Source organism: Pogoniulus pusillus, chromosome 2 (assembly GCF_015220805.1).
Source record: "Pogoniulus pusillus isolate bPogPus1 chromosome 2, bPogPus1.pri, whole genome shotgun sequence".
Lineage (NCBI taxonomy): Eukaryota > Metazoa > Chordata > Aves > Piciformes > Lybiidae > Pogoniulus > Pogoniulus pusillus.
In genome coordinates, this window is record NC_087265.1 from 16407928 (window position 1) to 16430687 (window position 22760).

At 42.5% G+C, this 22760-nt stretch overlaps 1 protein-coding gene across 2 annotated transcripts in view; it reads right to left on the reverse strand.

Annotated features, from left to right (window-relative positions):
• The window catches only part of GLI2 (GLI family zinc finger 2), a 468774-nt gene that overhangs the window by 408262 nt on the left and 37752 nt on the right, over positions 1 to 22760 (reverse strand). Inside the window, exons 2-3 of one of the 2 annotated variants that reach the window (XR_010305335.1) lie at positions 11386 to 11711; positions 9296 to 11017 (exon numbers count right to left, since the gene is read on the reverse strand). The exons of the other annotated variant lie outside the window; for it this stretch is intronic. The gene's annotated coding sequence lies outside the window, so the exon portion shown is untranslated. Of the gene's footprint in view, positions 1 to 9295; positions 11018 to 11385; positions 11712 to 22760 lie in introns of those variants that run through there. 2 annotated transcript variants of the gene reach the window in all.

Sequence of the window (22760 nt, forward strand, 5' to 3'; positions counted from 1 at the left end):
AGAACTGTAACATAAGATTTGGGTACAGGATTATGAAGAACATCTAACGTGATCCTTCACAACTGGACAACTATGACAATCTCATTCATAGACTTGTCCTAATACATCTTAAAAGTCTGCTTTCTTGTCCTTTTATGTTTTCCAGTACTTCACAGTTCTGTTGATGATTAGAAATCTTGGATGTCCATTGTAGCTTTATTCACAACCAGCTAAAGGTTTTGCTTTGCTAACAACATTGGGGTTTAGATTAACTGTTTTCCCCACCTCTATTATTTACCCACCTGATTTGTTTGTAGACAGAAACTATGCCCTTTCTTTGCCTTCATTTTACTAAAAAAAGCCAAACTTTTTTCAGCTCCACTCAATAAAACAGACTTTCCATTTTTCTAGTCCTCTCTTCTAACTTTTCTTTGAAGCTGCTCCAGTAAACCACACTGTTGAATATGAGTGACTGAAAGTTACATCGTATTTTGTGTATACAAAGCCTTATTTACAAGCATTAACAGCACAAGCATTAAGAGCTCACGCATCTACTGCAAATAATTGCCTGCACTCTATTTGCCTTTTTGTGGTCAGATCACAAGGTAGCTCACAACGATCCTCTGTTTAACAGCTATGCCCTGCAATAGTTGTTGTACACCCTAACAGCATGACTGTTACTATTTCTTTTACCCAGTTTCTGGTTGATAAGCTCACAGTTTATGACAAAACCTGATGCCGGTATTCCTGAAGTCATGACCTCACCCTTTGTACCATATAATTCCTGGGACACCCTAGGTTTTAAATGACCTGAAATCACAACGCTTCATGCTTTTATGCCTCCAACATTGTTGACAACAACATGTCAAATTGCCACACTAACTTCCACAACCCCCCCCCAACAATTCCTGAAACAGTCTATTATTCATCTCCCTCTCTTGACTTATTTTACAATACTTGCTTTATCTTCTTCTCAGCTATTACTTCCCTATGTAAATGCTTCTATGAAAAACCAGTAAGTTAGATGTAGCACAGTTGGCTTGCCCATAAGATCAGGTATCACATCAAAGAACACTATAGGATTAGTCTGGCACGATCACCTTTTGTTAAAGCAACACCACATTTTTATCATATTCTCTACTTACTATCTTGTCTAATAATACCTACCCTCAGAATTTGTTCCAAAAAGTTGCATACTTCTCAGGCCAGACTAACAAGTTTGTAGTTGCCTGGATAATTTTTTCTATATTTCCTTGTGTCTGTGGATAATACATCTGCTATTCCACAGTCACAACAATAACTTGACAAACACATTAGAAGCCATCACTGATGGAATTCCACTGCACACTGCCAGGTTCTTAAAAAAAAAAAAGGGGGGGGGGGGGGTGTTGCTGAGTTTTGTTTGGTTTTGTTGTTGTTGTTGTTTTTAATGCAGAATATCTGCTACCTACATCCCGAGTGTATGAAGTTCTTCAGCCATACTTTCAGTTCAGGTGCCCCAGTCTTCACTTTATACACTCATTCTCATTAGAATTCTTGGCTTCACCTTAACACTTTGAATTGTCATATTTATTTGAAAAAACAAAGGCAAAGTATCAACTTACTTATTAGGAGACTACACACTTTGATTGCATCACTGCTGACCAACCTAGCTTCCTCGTTCCTGGTTCTCTTTTATTTGTATGGATAAGAAAGTTTTACTATTCAACTTCCTTTGTGAGGACACGGTCAGCTTGACCTCTGGCAGTTCTGAAAGCTGCATATAGGCTCGAGACATTTTTCAGCAATCTGTTTTATTCATTTATATGTTGACTGAACTGCAAGACTTTCAGGTTTGGCAGGATGTGTGGAAGAAAAATGGATTTATGTTACATTACAAAATGAGAAAAATACTTCCACCATCTCTTCTGCAGAATAAAGATGACAGATTTAGGTATCTAGAAGGACGTTCAGAAAGATCTAATGAAAATTTGATATGAAAAGGATTCACTGCTGAAACAATCTGAGTGCAGCCAAGACCCAAATTATCATTAGAACCTTATTTTCTCTCTTGAAATCGTGCTTTGACAGCATGCACATATGCTCATAAACGCTGTGAGCTTGCAGGAAGCAAAGTAATCTCTGTGAAGGAGGTAGCTTAAGGTCGGCTTCCTTAACATACAACACTCTTTATTATAGCATTGCTCAGGGAAATAGGGGGTAAATTTATATCCACGGCTGCAGGTCATTTTGCTTCTGAGACTTCAAAGGGTAAGGATAGTAGGGGTTATCCCATTCCATTCACTTCTTCCCCCACCTCCAGTGGCACTCATGTGGAATGACCAAACCTCAGTTTTATCATGTCACTGAACAAAGTGCCATGGTCTAGCCTTGAGCTCTCTAGTAAAGGGTTGGACTCGATGATCTATGAGGTCTCTTCCAACCTTGGTGATACTGTGAAAGTCTCTGAGTGACAAGGGAAATTGTTCTGGAGAATTTGCAGTAATACCAGCTATTACAACTAATTGTACTAAATTCTTGTCTTCTTATACAACCAACTATTGAGTTGTCAGTATACTGCAGCACCTGATGTCTTCTGGGAATGTGTTGGATGGATAACTTGTTCCTGTCTTAGCCCAACCAAAGTCAGGTCTTGGAGTAAAGACACTTCATAAGGGTTGGACCTTGGATTTGGCCTGAGATTTCTGAAAGTTTCATCTGTGTGCTATGTATTAGCATCTTTGTTCCATGCAACCTGAACAGGGCACAAGTATAGGACTGTAAAGCAGTGCTGCAATCTGGTAGGAGGATCAATGCAAGACACAACTGGTATATCCATTGTGAGATCATGCAAGAAGTTATTTTTTCTGGTTCAGGGAAATAAGAATGTTTGATCCCAGTACTGTTAACAACAGCAGGCACAGGGACTGTGTGTCTTTCTGAAAGCTCCAGAATATTTGAGAGTGTGTAGCCTTTGAGACCAGAGCAGGAAAGAGGAAAGCAGCTGTTCCCCCTACCTTCTCACTCCCAAAGCGGAAAAGTGAATTGCTGTACTCCAGCCTCAAGGATCATAATTACACATCAAGGACTTTGATAGTGACATCCCAAAATAAGAACCAGCCATTTTCAGACTCGACATTTGTCAGCAGCTTGGACATAGTCCCATTTATCTAATTGAAGAAGGCAACATCTGCAGTCACCACATCCAGGTCATTCCTTGCAGGTTCATTGGCATAGGTGCATTAATACAAATACAGGACTGTCCCTCACATCTTTTACTCCCAGATTTCCTCTCAACCTAGGTGAGTCCTCAGGTTGAGGGCTCTGAGACAATCAGGCTTTCTGTAGACTTGGGACTGTGCCACAGCCCTGTGGAAACTACTAAATAGCAGGTAAGGGGAGCCTTATGAGAGTTTCATTTTAAATGAATGACACCATGGCCATCTCAGTGAATATCCAACTTCTGGAGGCTTTCCTTACCCTCCAGCATCCTGGCTGCACACCTCATCCTGACAAGCCAAATCTGAGCATGTTCGTCTGAACATGTTAAGGAATATGTGACAGCCACAATCGGATCATAACATTACTAGAGAATGAGGTACATCAACATGAAAATACTATGAGGGTGAGATCATCATCTCCTCAGTCAGTTCAGCACAGCTTCTATCAAACTGTGTGTCAAAATACTGCAAAAACTCCATGGGCTTTGTGTAAAAAGTGTTTACATGCTGCCAATACTTTAGGTGTTACCTACCCACTGATTACAACGGCATCAGATCATGCTAGTTATGGAAGAGTTATGGTCAGGCACCCAGCTGCAGCATCAATGTCCTGCTTCATCTGTGTTGAGTCACTTGTATAGACATGCCCCAGCTTTGATACAACCACTGTTAGTAATAGAATGGAAGTTGTGAGAAGGAAACATAACAGTAACTGCTTTTGCCTTGATGTGATCACAGACATAGCTAGATTCCCACTGTACCGGAAAAGCTCAACCAAGATACCATGTAAGCAAGCAAGTGCCTCTGTGCAGCTGCAGTCATCTCACCCATTCAAAACATCAGACCAGACAAGTTGTATTATATCAAAAATATTCAATGTTATTTCCTTCTTAAAAAAAAAAAAAACTCCATCAGAATGGCCAGCAACATCTTTATATCTCACCAGGATTTCTAGCTCAAGGGACGGCAGTGTACTATGGTTGGTCTTCCTTTTTAACCCTACTTTCTCACATAGTGACAAAACATGGAAACTTTGCTTTGAGAGTTATGGGAGAGCAAGAAAACTGGTTTTCTTTTCTTTTTTTTTTAAGTTAAACCGGTTTGCTCACCAATAATAACAAAAGAGCAGAATAAAGGGGAAAACCCTTCAAGCTCATGCCTCAGCTGCCAAACTAAAATCATGGGGTGGGCAAAGAAGGAAAAAAGCAAGTTAGCAGCTGCAGTGGAAATGTCACATGAATAACCTGAGGAAATGGGTGTCACAGGTACTAAGAGGACTGCCTGGCCTTCCTTCCCAGCCCAAGAGAAAGTTGCTGAGAGGATACATGTGAAAGAGACTGCAATATAATCAAAATATACATAGTCCTAACCCACAAACTCTGGAACCAAAATGAGTTTTCCCTAATATCAGCAACACAAAAGTACTGTTAAAATTCTCAAGATGGATTCCATCACTAGAGGTTCTGTGTATTTTTCTCTGTGCACTGCAATGTCCAATAAAGAAAAGCAGCACAAGTGGCCACTGCTACCATATGGATAAGAGTTGTAAAACCAGGAGTTATAAGTAGAAAATATATTTATGGCATTAAGGAAAGAAAAGAATCACACATGCTATGCTGAAAGGACCCTTTGTTATCATCAAAGAATTCAAAACACAAAGAACTAATCCATATGACATGAAAAATATTTTATGGGGTGGGGAATTATTAGCACATCCTTTTTATTAAGTGTAGTATCTTAGCCTCACATTTCTGAGTTCAGGGTTGAAGAAGAGGGGTCAGCAGAGGGCTTTAAGCTAGACCCATTACTCTCTTGAAAAGATGAGAATGAAAATAAGCTACACTGCAAATAACTGTCCCTTTTTGATAATTAATGCCATGATACTGCATCTGGAGATATCTGAATGACATACCTCTTCATTACCAAGAGGTAACTGCATCTTCAATTTGATTAATATAATTTTAAAAACCATCATACCAGGTGCCTTATATTTGGAAAATCTTGAAAGCTTTCAGATGCACAAACACCCTTCCCACCGCTCTTGGCTTATCTTTTATTTACCCTACTGGGTATACAACAATTGATGCTTCTTCAAAGCAAGGACTTCCCAGCTGATTAGCTGTGCTGAGCTGGCTAAGCTTATTAAAGGTGATTAATGCATTCAAGTATTTTTCCCCCTGCTTGTTAGTTCAATTTCTTGCTCATTATGCTACTGGTCTTTTTATATTAAAACAGACCACCTGGATAGCAGAGAACTTCATAATCTGTGTCCAACAAGATCAACACCTGTTGTACATGTAATTAATCATAAGGCACTGCATGGCTGTATTCAGTTAAAAAGCTGAGATTATTTAACAAGAGAAGCAACATACCATGTTAGCAATCAGCTTTCAAATCCTTAAAATGTAGTTTAAAAAAAAAAAAATCAGAAGTGAGTCAGTACAAAGGGGTTCATAATTATTCTCTCTCCATATTTAGGAGTCCATATGGCATTTATGACGTATAAAAGTCAGCATACAATTTTCTGATGAAAAATTCAGATCTTAAAAAAAAAAAAAAATCTCATTCTCCTTGAGGCTAAGGGAAAAAAAAAAATACATCAAATGGTCTTTCTGCCCATGACATTTTTTCTTTATGTGAAGAAACCAAAGAGGTTTTGGTTATTACATTATAAAAACAACCTAGAGGTTCTATATACTGTATCAGTCTGAACACAGATCGGGAACCACAAAGTCAAATCATGTCTGTCTAACTGACTCTGTGGTTTAGCAAGTAGCTTAACTACTTTGATAGGGTTTCATCATCTATAAAATGTAAGAAAAAATATTAACTGGACTAGAATTTTACAGGATTTAATGTATATAACATACTTCCAAATAGTAAGGCCTCATAAAGGAACTTGGTAGAGGAACCCACAAGAAAAGGTGCTATGCTGGACCTAGTCCTCACCATCAAGCAGGGGCTGCTGAGTGAAGTGAAGCTGAAGGGTAGCCTTGGCTGCAGTGACCATGAAATTGTAGAGTTTAAGGTCCTCAAGGCATCATGGAGGGTGCATAGCAAACTCACTGCTCTGAACTTCAGAAGAGCAGATTTCAACCTCTTCAGAGACCTCCTTGGCAGGGTGCCATGGGAAAAAACTCTGGAAGAAAGGGGGACCCAGGAAAGCTGGTCAGTGTTCAAGTATCACCCCCTCCAGGCCCAAGAGCAATGCATCCCAAAAAGGAGGAAGGCAGGTAAGAACATCGGGAGGCCTGCATGGATGATTAGAGAGCTCCTGGACACACTTAGATGCAAGAAGAAAGCCTGCAGAGAGCGGAAGCAAGGGCAGGGAACCCGGGATGAATACAAAGAAATTGCTCGCGCAACCAGAGCTCAGGTTAGGAAAGCTAAAGCCCAGTTAATGTCTGGCTAGGGACATTAAGGGGAACAAGACGAATTTCTTCAGGTATATTAGTGAGAAAAGCAGGACAAGGGAGAATATGGGACCCTTGAAGAAGGGAAATGGAGAGCTGGTGACAAAGGATGTGGATAAGGCTGCGGTGCTCAATGACTTCTTTGCCTCAGTCTTCAACAGCAAGGGCTCCAACCACAATGTCCAAGTCCCAGAAGGCAAAAGTAAGGACTGGGAGAAGGAAGATCTGCCCACAATAATTGAAGCTCATGTTCATGAGCACCTAAAGAATCTGAACATGCACAAGTCCACAGGGCTTGACAAGATCCACACACAGGTCCTGAGGGAACTAGCAGATAAAGTTGCTAAACCACTGTGGCAAGGTCATGTCAGACTGGGGAAGTTCTTGCTGACTGGAAAAGGGCAAACATAGCACCCATCTTCAAGAAGGAAAAAAAGGATGACCCTGGCATGTACAGATCAGTAAGTCTCACCTCTGTGCCTGACAAGATCATGGAGCAGATCCTCCTGAAGGCTCCACTAAGGCAAATGGAAAACAAAGCAGAGGTGATTGGTGGTAACCAGCAATAGCTTCACTAAGGGTAAATTATGCCTGACAAATTTAGTAGCTTCTTATGAAGTCACAGCAACAGCAGACAAAGGAAAGGCAACTGACATCATCTACCTGGACCCGAGTAAGGTGTTTGACTCTGTCCCACAAGACATCCTGCATAAGGAATTGGCTGGATAGTTGCATGCAGAGAGTGGTGATCAATGGCACAATATCCCCCAGAGACCAGTGGCAAGTGACATCCCTCAGGGGTCAGTGCTGGCACCAGTGCTGTTTAACATCTTTGTCAGTGATATGGAGGGTAGGTATAGGCTGGATATTAGGAAGAAGTTCTTCACAGAGAGAGTGATTTCCCATTGGAATGGGCTGCCCAGGGAGATGGTGGAGGCACCATCCCTGAGGGTCTTCAAGAAAAGACTGGATGAGGCACTTAGTGCCATGGTCTAGTTGATTGGATAGGGCTGGGGGATAGGTTGGACTGGATGATCTTGGAGGTCTCTTCCAACCTGGTTGATTGCATGATTCTATGACAGAGGAATCGAGTGCACCCTCAGCAAGTTTGCAGATGACACCAAGCTGTGTGGCACAGTTGACTTGCTAGAGGGCAGGGATGCCATCCAGAGGGACCTGGACAGGCTGGAGAAGTGGGCCCAGGCCAACCTCATGACATTCAACCAGGCCAAGTGTAAGGTCCTACACCTAGGTCAGCACAATCCCAAGCAGAGATACAGACTGGGTGGTGAATGGCTGGAGAGCAGCCCTGAGGAAAATAATCTGCTGGTCTGAGTTGACGAAAAGCTCAACATAAGCCAGCAGTGTGCACATACAGTCCAGACAGCAACCACGTCCAGGGCTGCATCAAGAGAAGCACAGCCAGCAGGGCAAGGGAGGGGATTCTCCCTCTTTGCTCTCATCAGACCCCACTTGGAATACTGTGTACAGTTCTGAAGCCTCCAACACAAGGAGGACATGGAACAGTTAGAGTGAGTCCAGAGGAGGGTCACAAAGATGCTCGGAGGGCTGGAGCATCTCTGCTATGAGGACAGGCTACAAGAGTTGGGGCTTTTCAGCCTGGAGAAGAGAAGACTTTGAAGAGACTTTGTAGTAGCCTTCCAGTATCTGAAGGGGGCCTACAGGAAGGCTGGAGAGGGACTATTTACAAGGTTTTATAATGACAGGATGAGGGGGTAATGGGTTTAAACTGTCAGAGGGGAGATTCAAACTAGATGTTAGGAAAGGTTCTTTCCAGTGAGGGTTTTGAGACATTGGAACAGGTTACCCAGGGAGGTTGTGGATGCTCCCTCCCTGGAGGTGTGCTAGGCCAGTTTGGATGAGGCCTGTTTTAGTGGGTGGTGTCCCTGCCTATGGCAGGGGGTTGGATCTGGATGATCTTTGAGGTCCCTTCCAACCTAAACCATTCTATGATATGAGTATTACCACCTTAGTTATGATGTGTTAAAGTGGAAAAGTCATGTTCTGCTAACAGTGAAATGATATATCTCTGATCCACAAGATTTACTGCGAAAGATAAGACCAGAAATATTACAAGTGTTTGTTTGAAAGAATTACAACAGCACCATGCATGCAGGAAAAGCAGAAGCCCTATAAATATCAGCAAACAAATAAAACACCTTGAGCATTTACACTCACACACCAAAAAAAAAGCATCACTAGACCATCAGCCTAATACATGTTAAATGCATCTGCATGAATTTTCATACCAGAAGCTTCAACACATTCTTAAAGCAGACTGAATGAGGAACAACCAGAGAAAAAAATTAGAAACCTAGATCTTACTAGAACCATACAAGTGGGTAACACTGCCCAAAACCATATGCACTACGTACAATCTGCAACTAGGGATGGGAGCTGGATGGTCAGTTAAGCTGAATGCAAAGATAATGCCTGCATTCAGTAGTATTTTCCCTAGAGATCTCTAGGTTCTGCAGAGATCAGGAGTGTTGTGGGTTTTATCACATCGTGACCTTCAGCAGAGCAGGTGCAGGAAGATTCTTACCGAGGTTACCATCTCCTTTATAACTAACAGCACACAGGTCTAACCACCTGCATGAATTAAACTCATCAACCTGTCCTGTTCTATGTGCAGCCCGCACTGCCACATAGAACAGCCCTAAGAAACTTACTCAGACTGTATGATATTTAGTGCAAACCAGAAAAATTCCAAGAAAAAAAAGAAACCCTCTGCATCACCTGGGCGCTCATTCCCATCCATCCTCCATCCTGCCCATTCTCTGATTTCTGATTATTTTTCCTTCAATGGCTTTTCATCAAGATTTTGTTTTACCACCAGTAGGTGAGAAGAAACACACACAAATTGTCTTTTTAAAATGCATAATATACAGATGGATCAACTGTGACCTTTTATGCCTCCCTTTTTTACTTTGTAGCTGTACTTTCCATTCAAGAAAGCTAGAGATCCACGAATACACGCTTGTCTAAAAGCAGGTAGCTGACTAAGTAGTTTGTTTCAAACGGCTTGGTTCCTCTCCTCCAGTCTGAGGGAAAGCCTTTAGGTCATATAATAGTATAGGACATATATCATCACAAGCTGAGGCAGGCAGAAGGTCCCACCCATTCTTCCTGAACAATCCTCATTGTTATCACCTGCTCAGCACTGATCTGCAACCAACTCATTACCACCTCTGCCAAGAGCTGGGGAAGCAAAGGAACCACTGAACACAGGTCCAATGAGAAGACGATTAGAGGTACAAGTATCAACCAAGCTTCAGTGATACTGAAACCCACATCATTTTCATAACCTTCCATCACGGATGCAGGGAGGGGATTGACGAACTCGCGGTCTTCGGGATTTACCGGCAGCAAGACTAAACTCCATCCTTTCCGTATCCTCCTGCTAAAACTGATAAAAATCCTCCTAATTAATGACATCAGCAAAGACCCTAGTGCAGATGGAGTGAAGACGGCTTCCGAGGATCACATTGTGCCAGACACTCATAGCAAAGATCACATGTGCAGACAGACACACTCCCAGCTTCGAGTGATGCAAAAAGTGTCTGGGAATCTAGACAATTCACATCAGTTTCTGCAGATGTCTCACTTGTTATCTTAAACAAAACCATATCAAAAACCTTGGTGTGTTTAATTTGCAGTTGCCAGTTTCAGCTTTGTCACTCTCAGAAAGTTATGGCTACACTGCCAGTGCTGTCTGCTTAATTCAACCTACAACCAGTTCAGCACAAACTCACAATTCTGTGTTTGTGAGAAATATGCAATACAAGTATGCATGAAAGTGCCAGTATTTCTATATTCCTCTGGCCTGCCTAGGGCTTTTGCAGCTCCAAATGATCAAAAATAACACTAAGATCCAATTCCCTTGCTCAAGATTTTTTTTGTTTGCTTTTTTTTAGAGGTACGTTGTCACTCAATGAATATTTTTCTGTCCTCTCTGGATATCGTTTCTCAGTTACATGGTATTTCCATCTCAAAGGGACTTCAGCCCTCCAGTCACCTTTAACTGTAAGCCCTGCCAAGCATGCCAGGAAGTGTGGGTGGACCATGCACAGATAATACTCAGTTCTGGAAAGGGAGACAGAAACAAGTCACACTCAGCAATGAATCGATTGCTCAAGCTCCTGGTGAAACCAAGCAATACATTTCTGATACACTGAGTTATTAGACTGTATTTTCAAGGTACTATTGAAACACTATAATTAGTGGGCTGATACAGGAGAGTGACATGCCATTTGAAGCATTTCAGAGAGATACTCTTTCCTCTTCCAGATGGAAATTTGTTTAGTATATCTTCCCCCAGGCAGATTTCCTCTGTTACTGATAAACAAGGGGAAAAGGCAAAAGATGTGCCAGTTTCCTTTATGTTTTCTGCAGAAGCTTCATCTAAAAAAAAAATAATTCAAAAAGTGTTTATAGCATATTTAGTTATAATTACATCAAGTACAAAGTTAGTAAAACATATTTGCTTTACAGGAGACATTTTTGAAGAGTAACACTTAAGCAACTGTCCGAGCTAGACTGTTGACTGTATCTGCACCCTACCACTGCATAGCTCATTCCACCCTTTGCTTTCAACTTCGACATGGTATTTGCCTTCATTTCCTAAACCTCTCTAAACCAGAAAAGAAAATGCACAGAAATTTTCCTAACTAGCCTAAAGACACTCTCCCAATTACCATCTCATCTAACCTTCCCACTGAACAACTCCCACTTGCCGCTCACAAAACATGCCAGATCCTATTTTCACGCACCTGAAGCTACAAGAATCTTCTCCCAGGCTGCAGAATGAGCTCCAGACAACGTGATGTGGTTGTAATGATGCAATTGCCTGTACCATTGGATGTCAGAGGGGAATGGTAAAGATGTAGATCACTGTGCACATGGGGAGCATGGCTGAAAATGTCACTCTCCATAAGATGATTGTTCAGGGTAGGTTGGATGCAAGTGCAGTGATGCCATCCCAGCTGACTTGGTCATTGCTGTGTGAGTCACCAGCAACCAGAGTTGCCATTATGGCCTGGGAATTCAGCAGAGGCATCAAGGACTGAACTACTCCATTTTACAGATGGTTCATTAGCTGGGTGGAAGCACATGAGAGCACTCAGAGAGCAATAGGAAGAGGCAAGGGGCAGGAGAATTAGACTAAAGTTGTTTGGCAGCAGCTTCCAGATGAACTAAAAATCACACACAGCAAAAATAGCAAGGGTGTATTTGCCAGCTGAGAGTGGCCACGTGCCAAGTTTGAGGTCTTAAAAATTAACTGCTTTTGAACTATACAGGAACAACAACAACAAAGATCTCTTATTTAAGCTCAAAAGATTTTTTCATGCCTATCTAAGCTACTAATGAAAAAACAGGAGGAAAGAAAGAGACAATATCTTCAGGCTGAGAATCAGAAGAGTCAACCCTTGAGCAGTATGTTTGATTATATATTAATTTTAGGGGCTTCATTACAATAAACAAAACCAAAGCATCCATTTCAGCTTCCCTGATAAATAATTCACAGACATATACACATACATACACGCAGAAACCTAAGGTGTTCTCACATATCCTTACTCAAGCAGCTGCTCAAATACAGTTTTTAGGCAGATCCTCTGAGGTCCAAAAATACCAAGTATCAATGAGAACATTCCCCCAACAATTTGATATGTGAAAATCCCCTTGGAAATCAGCCCTCACAAAACTTCACATTTGCCAATTTGTGTGTACTGCTTATTACACATTTCTATTTAAAGCCAAAACAGTACCCATACACTGCTCAGTGCCTTGCTTCTGAAAGCTAAGGGGCTGGAAAGCTGAGACTTTTTTCGACTTGCACAAAGTCACACAGGAATTCCAAAACCAGCATAGGAACCAGAAGCTGGGCTTTCTGCCTTTCCCCAACAGCACGTGTCCATCCATGTGTCCACCACCATTTGTGTTCTTTTTTAGTAAAATTTACATGCTGCTTCTGTATTTTTTCAGTTAATATGATGGCTCTATGATAAAATGTATATATGTGTGCCTTTCAGAAGCCTGAACTTCAGATAATGGAGGAACAGTGTGGCCAGTAGGAGAAGGGAGGTTATTCTTCCCCTGTACTCAACACTGGTTAGGGCACATCTTGAGTCCTGTGTCCAGTTCTGGGCTCCTCAATTTGAGAGAGGTGTTGAGATACTGGAACATGACCAGAGAAGGGTGACAAAGCTGGTGAGATGCCTGGAACACAGCCCTGTGACGAGAGGCTGAGGGACCTGGAGAAGAGGCTCAAGGGTGACCTCATTTTTGTCTACAACTACCTAAAGGGAGGTTGCAGCCAGGTGGGGGTCAGTCTCTTCTCCCAGGCAATCAGCAACAGAACAAGGGGACACAGTCTCAAGTTCTGCTGGGGGGAGGTATAGAATCATACAATCAACCAGGTTGGAAGAGACCTCCAAGATCATCCAGTCCAACCTATCCCAGCCCTATCCAGTCAACTAGACCACGGGAGGAAGTTCTTCACAGAGAGAGTGATTTGCCATTGGAATGAGCTGCCCAGGGAGGTGGTGGAGTCACTGTCCCTGGAGGTGTTCAACAAAGCCTGGATGAGGCAATTAGAGCCATGGTCTAGTTGACTGGATTGGGCTGGGTGATAGGATGGACTGGATGATCTTGAATTGATTCTATACATGTTCAGTTTGAGACAGCAATACGGCTTAAAAAGCAGAAAACTACCAAAAATCATCACAAGATTCCCTCCCCCCCCCCCCATACTCATACACATATACATACAAAGAATAATAATTTTTTAAAGTCTTGACTTGCTGACCCAATTACTAGCAGCTGCTCCTATAAAGGACATTTCAGAGCCCTTTTCATTTCTACTTTCAGTATATCTTTCAAGCACTCAAGACAACATTTTGGATGCTCAGCTGTGATTACTTTGCTAAAATGTAATGCTACATACATTAACGAGTTTAATTCTTGGAATGCAAAAATGGTTTCTCTTTCTTTTTAGCCATAATTTGACAGTGAGAATCGCGAATTTACCTCCCTGCCAAAATAAGTTTACCTCCCAACCAAACAGGGTGTTTCTTCCACATAAAACTATGAATGACTAACCTATGAAAAAATGGAAGTTGTCAGGTAGCCTTGCTGAACTTATGTGCTTCCTGACCCTGCCACAGAGAGTTAAACTGGGTCTACATGCAATGGGGTGAGGAAGGAAAGTATGGGGTGCTTGCAGAAGTGCAGACGCCTTTCCCCTCAGCCATCAACAAAGCAGTGCTCCTGAAACACATTTTCAAAGATCACTGTGTTGGAGCTGCTTGTGATAGTCCAATATTTCATTTTTCACTTTCATGAGCCCAGAGATGCAAGTGTGGATGCCCAAGCCAGCTTCCACTCTGCCTGGATTTCTCTACCACACAATCAATATTCTGCTCAAAAATGATGTGCATGTTGCAACTGCACGACCTACCCCAGCACTGGCTGCATTTCAAAACTAAGTAGCATCCAAAAAAACCCAGTAACATGAAGCTTCAGCAGTCCTTGACAGCTTCTACTTTTGGACAGCTTTTGAACGCAAGGCTTCTGGTCACAGTCTGGAGAAGACTCTGAAAACAAAATACTTTCCTATAACCTCATCTCCTTACAGTATGCTCAGGGTGTCTTCTCTCTTCCTATTTATATTGAGCTTTCTATCTCTTGAATATCTACTTCACAAACATGCATGGCTTTTCAGCACATCCCTGCCTCCCCCAGCTGACACCCACCTCATCACAAGCATGACACAGAAGTTTAAGGCAAGAGCACATGGGTGCCGTGGGGACAGGAGGCACACCCAGAATCTGGCAAGCAGAAACAGACCTGTCCCCGTGACCCTTTTCCCTTTGAAGGACAGACTTCATCCAGGAACACTTTCAGAAAAAGGATATGGTTGCTCAGTACCCAGAAATCAAAAGAATCATTTTATTCCAACATAATTGACTTGATCCATGCTGCCCACAGTCACAGACTTTGTCAGCTGTTTTGCTGGTCTTTTTAATTGTATATTTACTATGGACAAGGAAAACAAAACTTTGTTCACACACCTCTGGTCCTATCACATCAGTGCACTAATCTCTTACCCCACGCTTAAACTGCAAGCTATTCATTTGTGCAAGTGTTCTGTTCATGGTTGCACCTCCTTGAGAGCTCAGTTATGTCCTGACAGCATGAACATCATCTGAAATTAATGAAAGGGGTTTGGAAGTCACCTGAGAGAAAGCTAAAGTCTCACCAATAAAACCTGTTGAACTGGACTGTGGTGAGCTATGACCAATATGTAAGCCGCCAGTACTTGCAATGCAACCTTCCTTTATTAATGTAAATGTATACATTTGAATCATAGGTTCAAATACATAAGGAGAATACTTCATTGTTATTCCCAGCCTCAACTGAAAATACCTGAAGAAGTAAGAAATGTTTTCTAGGAGGTCAGCATCTAGAGAAGCACCATGCCCTTGTCATCCAGTCGAATGTTAAGGGAGAATAATTAAGTAACACAAGGAGGTCATTTACAGAAGAGGATCACAACCTTCTCTCCACTATTCTTGCAAAAAGTCTTTCCATTTATATACGAGCTGTAGACCTCAAGATACTGTAGTAACTCAAAGGTCAACATCTTCAAAACATGGCCACCTCAGATGAAAGTTTAACCTTCTAAAAAGCACAAATACACACTTGTTTTGTTTTAATCAACTCCCTGGAAAGCAATCCTCATCATAGAATCATAGAATCAACCAGGTTGGAAGAGACCTCCAAAATCATCCAGTCCAACCTAGCACCCAGCCCTATCCAGTCAACTAGACCATGGCACTAAGTGCCTCATCCAGTCTTTGCTTGAACACATCCAGGCACAGTGCCTCCACCACCTCCCTGGGCAGCCCATTCCAATGCCAATCACTCTCTCTGTGAAGAACTTCCTCCTAACATCCAGCCTATACTTTCCCTGGCACAACTTGAGACTGTGTCCCCTTGTTCTATTGCTGGTTGCCTGGGAGAAGAGACCACCCTCCACCTGGCTACAATGTCCCTTCAGGTAGTTGTAGATAGTAATAAGGTCACCCCTGAGCCTCCTCTTCTCCAGGCTAAACAACCCCAGCTCCCTCAACCTCTCCTCATAGGGTTTGTGTTCCAGGCCCTTCACCAGCTTTGTTGCCTTTCTCTGGACATGTTCCAGCACCACATCTCTCTTGAACTGAGGGGCCTAGAACTGGCCACAGGACTCAAGGTGTGGCCTGACCAGTGCTGAGTACAGGGGCAGAATAACCTCCCTTGTCCTACTGGCCACACTGTTCCTGATGCAGGCCAGGATGCCATTGGCTCTCTTGGCTACCTGGGCACACAGCTGGCTCATCTTCAGCCTACTGTCTATCAGTACCCCCAGGTCCCTTAACCACTACCTGGAAAAACACTGCAATGAGCTGAACTTGGGACAAATTTCTCAATTTCTGAGAAAATCAAAAGAGATACACATCTGTCAGTTTAAATTTGGTTGCATAAATACAGTGACTCTTGTGTCCTCCATGGCACCTAGAGTTGTTTCATGAGAAAAAAAAAAAAAAAGAGTTGTTTTTTTCCCCCATTCCTACACAAGTATTCTAAGGACATTTGTCACTGTGACAGAATTGGCCACCCCACAGTGATGTATAGCAAATAGCACTGTCCCTATGAGGGAAAACAGAGAGCCACAGAATAACACCTCCGTACAACTCTGTTGACACTCTGGATGGCAGCAGGGAAATCCCAGAAGCTACCATTATTTGAGCAGCAGCAATCTCTGAAAAAGTTCCAACAATTTCCTGCTGAAGAGTTGCTCACATCTTCAGTACGTAGCTGACCTCTGCCAGCACCTAAACATACTTAAGTATTAACCCAGTGACTTCTTCCCTTAGAGCAAAAGGGCAAGTTAAGTAACGGACATTCCCAGGTATCATAGGAGTTTCCTTGTATGTTCTCAAGTTTTTCAATCCTCTTTTTCCAGATTTCTTTCTCTTATCTTAACCACATAACCTCCACTAGTCAGAGGTTAGAGCGAAACACATAACTTACTGAGCAAGTTTCACTCCGTTGCAAGTTGTCCACAGTCACATTTGTGGTTTTTCTTCAAAGTCACCCAGCAAATTCTTTACATGAAAAATAATCATGCCTGTAGGCAGTTTGTGCGCAGATTGTTCAGCAACTGATACTTAAGTTCTGTTGGTCAGTTTGAGCAGACCCATTTTTGTCTTGTCTTTTCTTTTTTTTTTTCCCTAGGAAAATGTTTCTTATAAAAACAGATTAAAGGGGAATCATGCATATTCACAAGTTCACAGTTTGTTCATAATGAATATTTTATACCAAAAAAATCCACTCCAACCATTCATCTAAACTTTATGACAAAATGAGCCCTTCTCTGAAGGAACAGACAAGGGCCTTTTCCAAGAGCAGGTGAGAACTGAAGCAGCAGGGCAAAGGTAAATTTATTCTGAAACGATGAGAAGCCAAACTTCCTGAGGAGCTTCAGCTTCCTCTGAATACCCTCATTTTGTTTGCTATCAGCTTGTAGCTTCAAGGTTAGACCAAAAGAGATGCAGTTCAGATTTTGAGATCACTTTGAAAGTTTCTTTTATTTTCCTAACTCCACTTCTCATCTCCGTTCTCACCTCAAATATGCAAGTGCTTGCCTATACATTCCCCTTATGCTCTGCATTCCACGTCCTGTAAAAGACGGTAGTTCATTTGTGGATGAAATGATAATGCTACATGATCATACATGTAGAATATGCACACATGAAAAAAGTTCATTTATCGGCAGTTAGTTAAGCCTGTAAAATATGAGGTAATCCCTCCAGGCTCCAGGAAAGTTCTGCTGGGCTCTGATACGGCAACGTAATGTTTTTGTTGTATCCCAGCAGACAGGGAAGGTGTTTCATTGACAGCAAAAGGCTCATAGTGGTTACACCTTTCAGCTGAAGGCTGATCAGAATGGAGTATCTGCTCTTATCTGGAATCATCAGTTGTAAGGATTTCAAGTATACATGTAATTTTTAATGCAAGTTGAGCCTTAGCTTACAAGCTATTTCAGCACTGGAAAAACATCCTCTTAAGTGGATTATTTGCAAGGTGGCAGCTGATCAGAAAGCTAGATGTATCATCATACTGGCCTGCATCAGGAATGGTGTGGTCAGCAGGAGCAGGGAGGTCATTCTGCCCCTGTACTCTGCACTGGTTAGACCACACCTTGAGTACTGTGTTCAGTTCTGGGCCCCCCAGTTTAGGAGGGACATTGAGATGCTTGAGCGTGTCCAGAGAAGGGTGACGAGGCTGGTGAGAGGCCTTGAGCACAGCCCTATGAGGAGAGGCTGAGGGAGCTGGGATTGTTTAGCCTGGAGAAGAGGAGGCTCAGGGGTGACCTTATTGCTGTCTACAACTACCTGAGGGGTGGTTGTGGCCAGGAGGAGGTTGCTCTCTTCTCTCAGGTGGCCAGCACCAGAACAAGAGGACACAGCCTCAGGCTGCACCAGGGGAGATTTAGGCTCGAGATGAGGAGAAAGTTCTTCACTGAGAGAGTGATTGGACACTGGAATGGGCTGCCCGGGGAGGTGGTGGAGTCGCCATCCCTGGGGCTGTTCAAGGCAGGATTGGACATGGCACTTGGTGCCATGGTCTAGCCTTGAGCTCTGTGGTAAAGGGTTGGACTCGATGACCTGTGAGGTCTCTTCCAACCCTGATGATACTGGGATTCCAAAAAAAAAAAAAAAAAAAAAAAAAAAAAAAAAAAAAAAGCAAAAAAAGCAGCAAACAAATGAAAACAAATGAACAAAGAAACAAAACAAGTCCAACACACGGGGGCAAGCTTCGTACCAAAGGTCAGCTTTCTGACCACGTGAACAAGATGCCCCACCACAGTGCAATTCCTGTTGCATAAGTCAGTTTTAAGAAGATTGCCTCACTGTTGTCAGGGGATGTGCAACAGATTCACAATTTTCAGTGCTTGACAGCCAGAGTACTTGTCACTTAGTTCCATCTGCTAGAGAGATAACATTTCATTAATGTTCATGCTTAACCTTATAGCTCAGAGCTTTGACTCCACAAAGTCCTGAGCATCTCTGAGAAGGTGCTGAATGCAGCGCCCAACTAATCTGGCACATTTCAGTCGCCTGCAGGATCAAACCCAGACTTTCCTTGGGAACGATACATTATTACCACCCCCTGGCTCACTGCTGGATTATTTCCACTTTAAAATCTCTCTCACAGAATAAACTTTAAAATCCATTGTAATTGGACAGGTTGCCATTTTCAATACAGATGGTGCAAAATAACTTTATAAAAATATGACTTGTTGAGCTGACAGGACAGATGATGTCGGTGGATATGAAACAAAAGCTCACAGGTCTCTTGGGCACCAAGTTATATATTTCCATGGCTTCAGCAAATCAAATCCTTCAATCTTGTCACCGCATTTAGTATGGATTATCTTAGGCCTGGACATTTGGAAACAAATTAAGAAAACTGAGCCAGGATTCCCCTGTTCCCTCCCTGCTCTGCCACAGGCTTTGGCTCTGCCTCTGAGCACAGACCCCAGGTTGTCACAGAGATCCAACACAGAACCAGCTGATCCACCCACATACAAACCATCCCCTGAACAGGCTTTTCTCACAGGAACGAGGTCTGATTCTAACCTTGGTCAAGTCACTTAACCTCTGCTAATCCACCTGTAAAATGCAACTAATGAAATACAGGGGTATTGTCAGGCTTAATTATTTAATACTCTTTCAGTTACCTAGAGACCCTTGTGGGAAAGACAGTGTACAGCTACACAGCATTATTATTTTATTAAATGAAGTACCAATCAGTATTTCACCCTCAGTAGAATGACTGCAGAGACTGGATTGCCTCTTCACATTAGTTACACGCATTGATGAACAAAAATGCATTAAGAAGTGGTGCTGAGGGAAATGAACTTATGCTTCATTCAGCACTTCTGCAAAATAATGTTACTGAATCTTTGAAATGAAGCCTATTTGGGTTTCTGGGGAAGGGGTGCAGTTAGCCACCAATTCTGGGGGGAACAGCATGGGTAGGGAATGCTCACAGCAGTCCAAATATGATCCTGGTCCACTAAAAAAGACAAGACACACAATCAAAAACTCAAACATCATTAACGCACAGCATCTGAGAAAACAAAGACTTCTTGGACAATAAGTTACCAAGTTACCCAAATTACAGCCACACATGCTGCAGGGGGAAGGACAGATGGTACAAGAACTGGAGATACAAGAAACAGATTTGTGACCACAAGGAAAAAGAATCAGGAGAATTTTCTACCCAGCTAGAAATATCCAATATTTAGCAAAGCAAATACCAAGGAGTCCTTCTCGTGAGGAACAGAAAAAGAAAGATTGAGAGTCACAGATTAAAACAACCTGTCTTTATGATAGGAATTAAGCAGCTATGAAAGGAGGCCTTTCAGCTTTCCTGAAAGGGCAAGTAATCCTCAAGGACTCCACAGTAGGAATATGGAAAGAAAATTCAGCGAGGTGCACAATGACAACAGGCTGGTATGCTCCCTCCCCAAAACACAACTATGAGACAGAGGCAAAATTGAGTGGGAGGATGAAGTCACCTGGCAAGTCTCCACTGGTGATGATACCTTTGGAATAAGTGACACAGCATCCCGTTGTATTACATGGCTTATATAAGACTTCAGGGAAATGTAAAAGCCCAGGTTGAGGCGGGGGGGGGGGGGGGCGGGGGAGTATTAGTCCATGTTTGGTTTAGACCACCAAATCACACCAGGGAGCAGGATGATTTAATTTTTGAACACTTGCTTAACATGCAGAAATACAAACTGCATTGCACATAACTGCAGTTTTCTGGAAGTCCCCACAGTGTGGAATGGGACTTTTCTGAAAATTACAGAGCAGTTTTAACACAACACTTACACATGAGAAACTTCACATGTTTATGCTTACTATGCTTTTGAGGATTCAAAATGAACTAGTTACAAAACTGGGTATTGGCAGTCATCAAAAGAATTATTTTGACCCCAAACTCATTCAGCATCAGTGCAGGCAGCTCCACAGCCAGTAGTACAAATAGTTTTGCTTCAGAAGACAACTGTACTGCTGAGTGGGGAGGGTGAACTAGATACAAAAGGTATAAAAGGAAAGTATGTGCTTATGAGGAGCTGATTATGAGGCATAAAGCCAATGCTTCTTCCCCCAAAACAAGTCCAAACCATTTCTGCTGTTTCTGCAATTACTGACAGTTTCGCCATCTCCCTGTAGCAACCAGTCTATAATGTTCTTACAGTTTGTTTGTATGTGCATGAACTACATAAAGTACTTTCCATGAGTAATGAAAATCTCCTTTTTTTTTTTTTGTTCTTACATTAATAGTGAAGAATATTTTTCATTAAAAAAATCATTAAACAACGTTTGCTAGTGAACTGGTCCAGATAACTTGTAACTAAAACCACTAAAGGTAGCTACCTGAAAAATATGCATCTTTCTAATGGTTTCTTGTTACTATTTTTTTAAAGGCTGAAACATCAGATTGTTTCTAGAATACCCCAGACAGAAAGATAAGTACATAGCTAAATATTCAAACCAATAAACCTGTAGTATATTCAGAACACAAATTGCATGGACTGAGTGAAAAACCACCAACAAGCCCAATAAACCTGACAGAAATACAGCTTATTAAAAAGAAAAAAAAGATATATCAGGTTATGATTTGAATCTATGCATGTCAGTATGATTTGATTGACAATGACTGTATATAGCATATAGAAATACTTCTTTAAGTGAAGCTTTCCACATTCATACACATCTATATATACATAAATGAAACTTTTAAAACCCACACCAAGTCTTTGCAGAGGTGACAAGACAAATAGAGCAGAGAAGTTTGGTCCAGTGGAACATCTTGACATTAGAAACCTGCAACAGTGTAACTATCAGCAGCACACTTACCAGCTAATATATGATTAGCTATGGTATAGAAAGCAAACACAGAAGGGACTTCTGAGCAGCTTTCTACCTCTGAATGCATGTGCAGCAGTGAAACATTCACTGATGTAAAGTTACAATGTACAAGATAAACCATCATAAAATACATGAGACTCCCCATAGGCATTGGCAGATAATGGATAGCAAAAATGCAGGGCCGTTGTACAAAGCAGTTCACATCAGTTGCTAACCTGGACTCATTAAGAACTGGCTGGATGGCAGAGCCCAGAGAATGGTGGTGAATGGTGCCACATCCAGTTGGCAGCCATGCACTAGTGGTGCTCCCCAAGGATTAGTGCTGGGCCCAGTCATGTTCAATATCTTTATTGATGATCTGGATGAGGGCATTGAGTCCAGCATCACTAAGTTTGCAGATGACACCAAGCTAGGAGCAGGAGTTGATCTGTTGGAGGGAAGAGAGCACTGCAGAGAGACCTGGACAGACTGGATGGGTGGGCAGAGACCAATGGGATGAGATCTAACAAGGCCCAGTGCAAGGCACTTTGGCTACAACAACCCCAAGCAGCGCTGCAGGCTGGGGACTGAGTGGCTGGAAAGCAGCCAGGAGGAAAGGGACCTGGGGGTACTGGTAGATAGTAGGCTGAAGATGAGCCAGAAGTGTGCCCAGGTGGCCAAGAGAACCAATGGCATCCTGGCCTGCATCAGGAACAGTGTGGCCAGTAGGACAAGGGAGGTTATTATTCCCCTGTACTCAACACTGGTGAGGCCACACCTTGAGTCCTGTGCCCAGTTCTGAGCCCCTCAATTCAAGAGAGATGTTGAGGTGCTGGAACGTGCCCAGAGAAAGGCGATAAAGCTGGTGAAAGGCCTGGAACACAAACGCTATGAGGAGAGGCTGAGGGAGCTGGGGTTGTTTATCTTGGAGAAGAGGAGGCTCAGGGGTGACCTCATTGCTGTCTACAACTACCTGAAGGGGCATTGTAATCAGGTGGGGGGTGGCCTCTTCTCCTAGGCAACCAGCAACAGAACAAGAGGACAGTTTCAAGTTGTGCAGGGGAAAGTACAGGCTGGATGTTAGGAGGAAGTTTTTGACACAGAGTCATTGGCATTGGAATGGGCTGCCCAGGGAGGTGGTAGAGTCACCATCCCTGGGGGTGTTCAAGCAA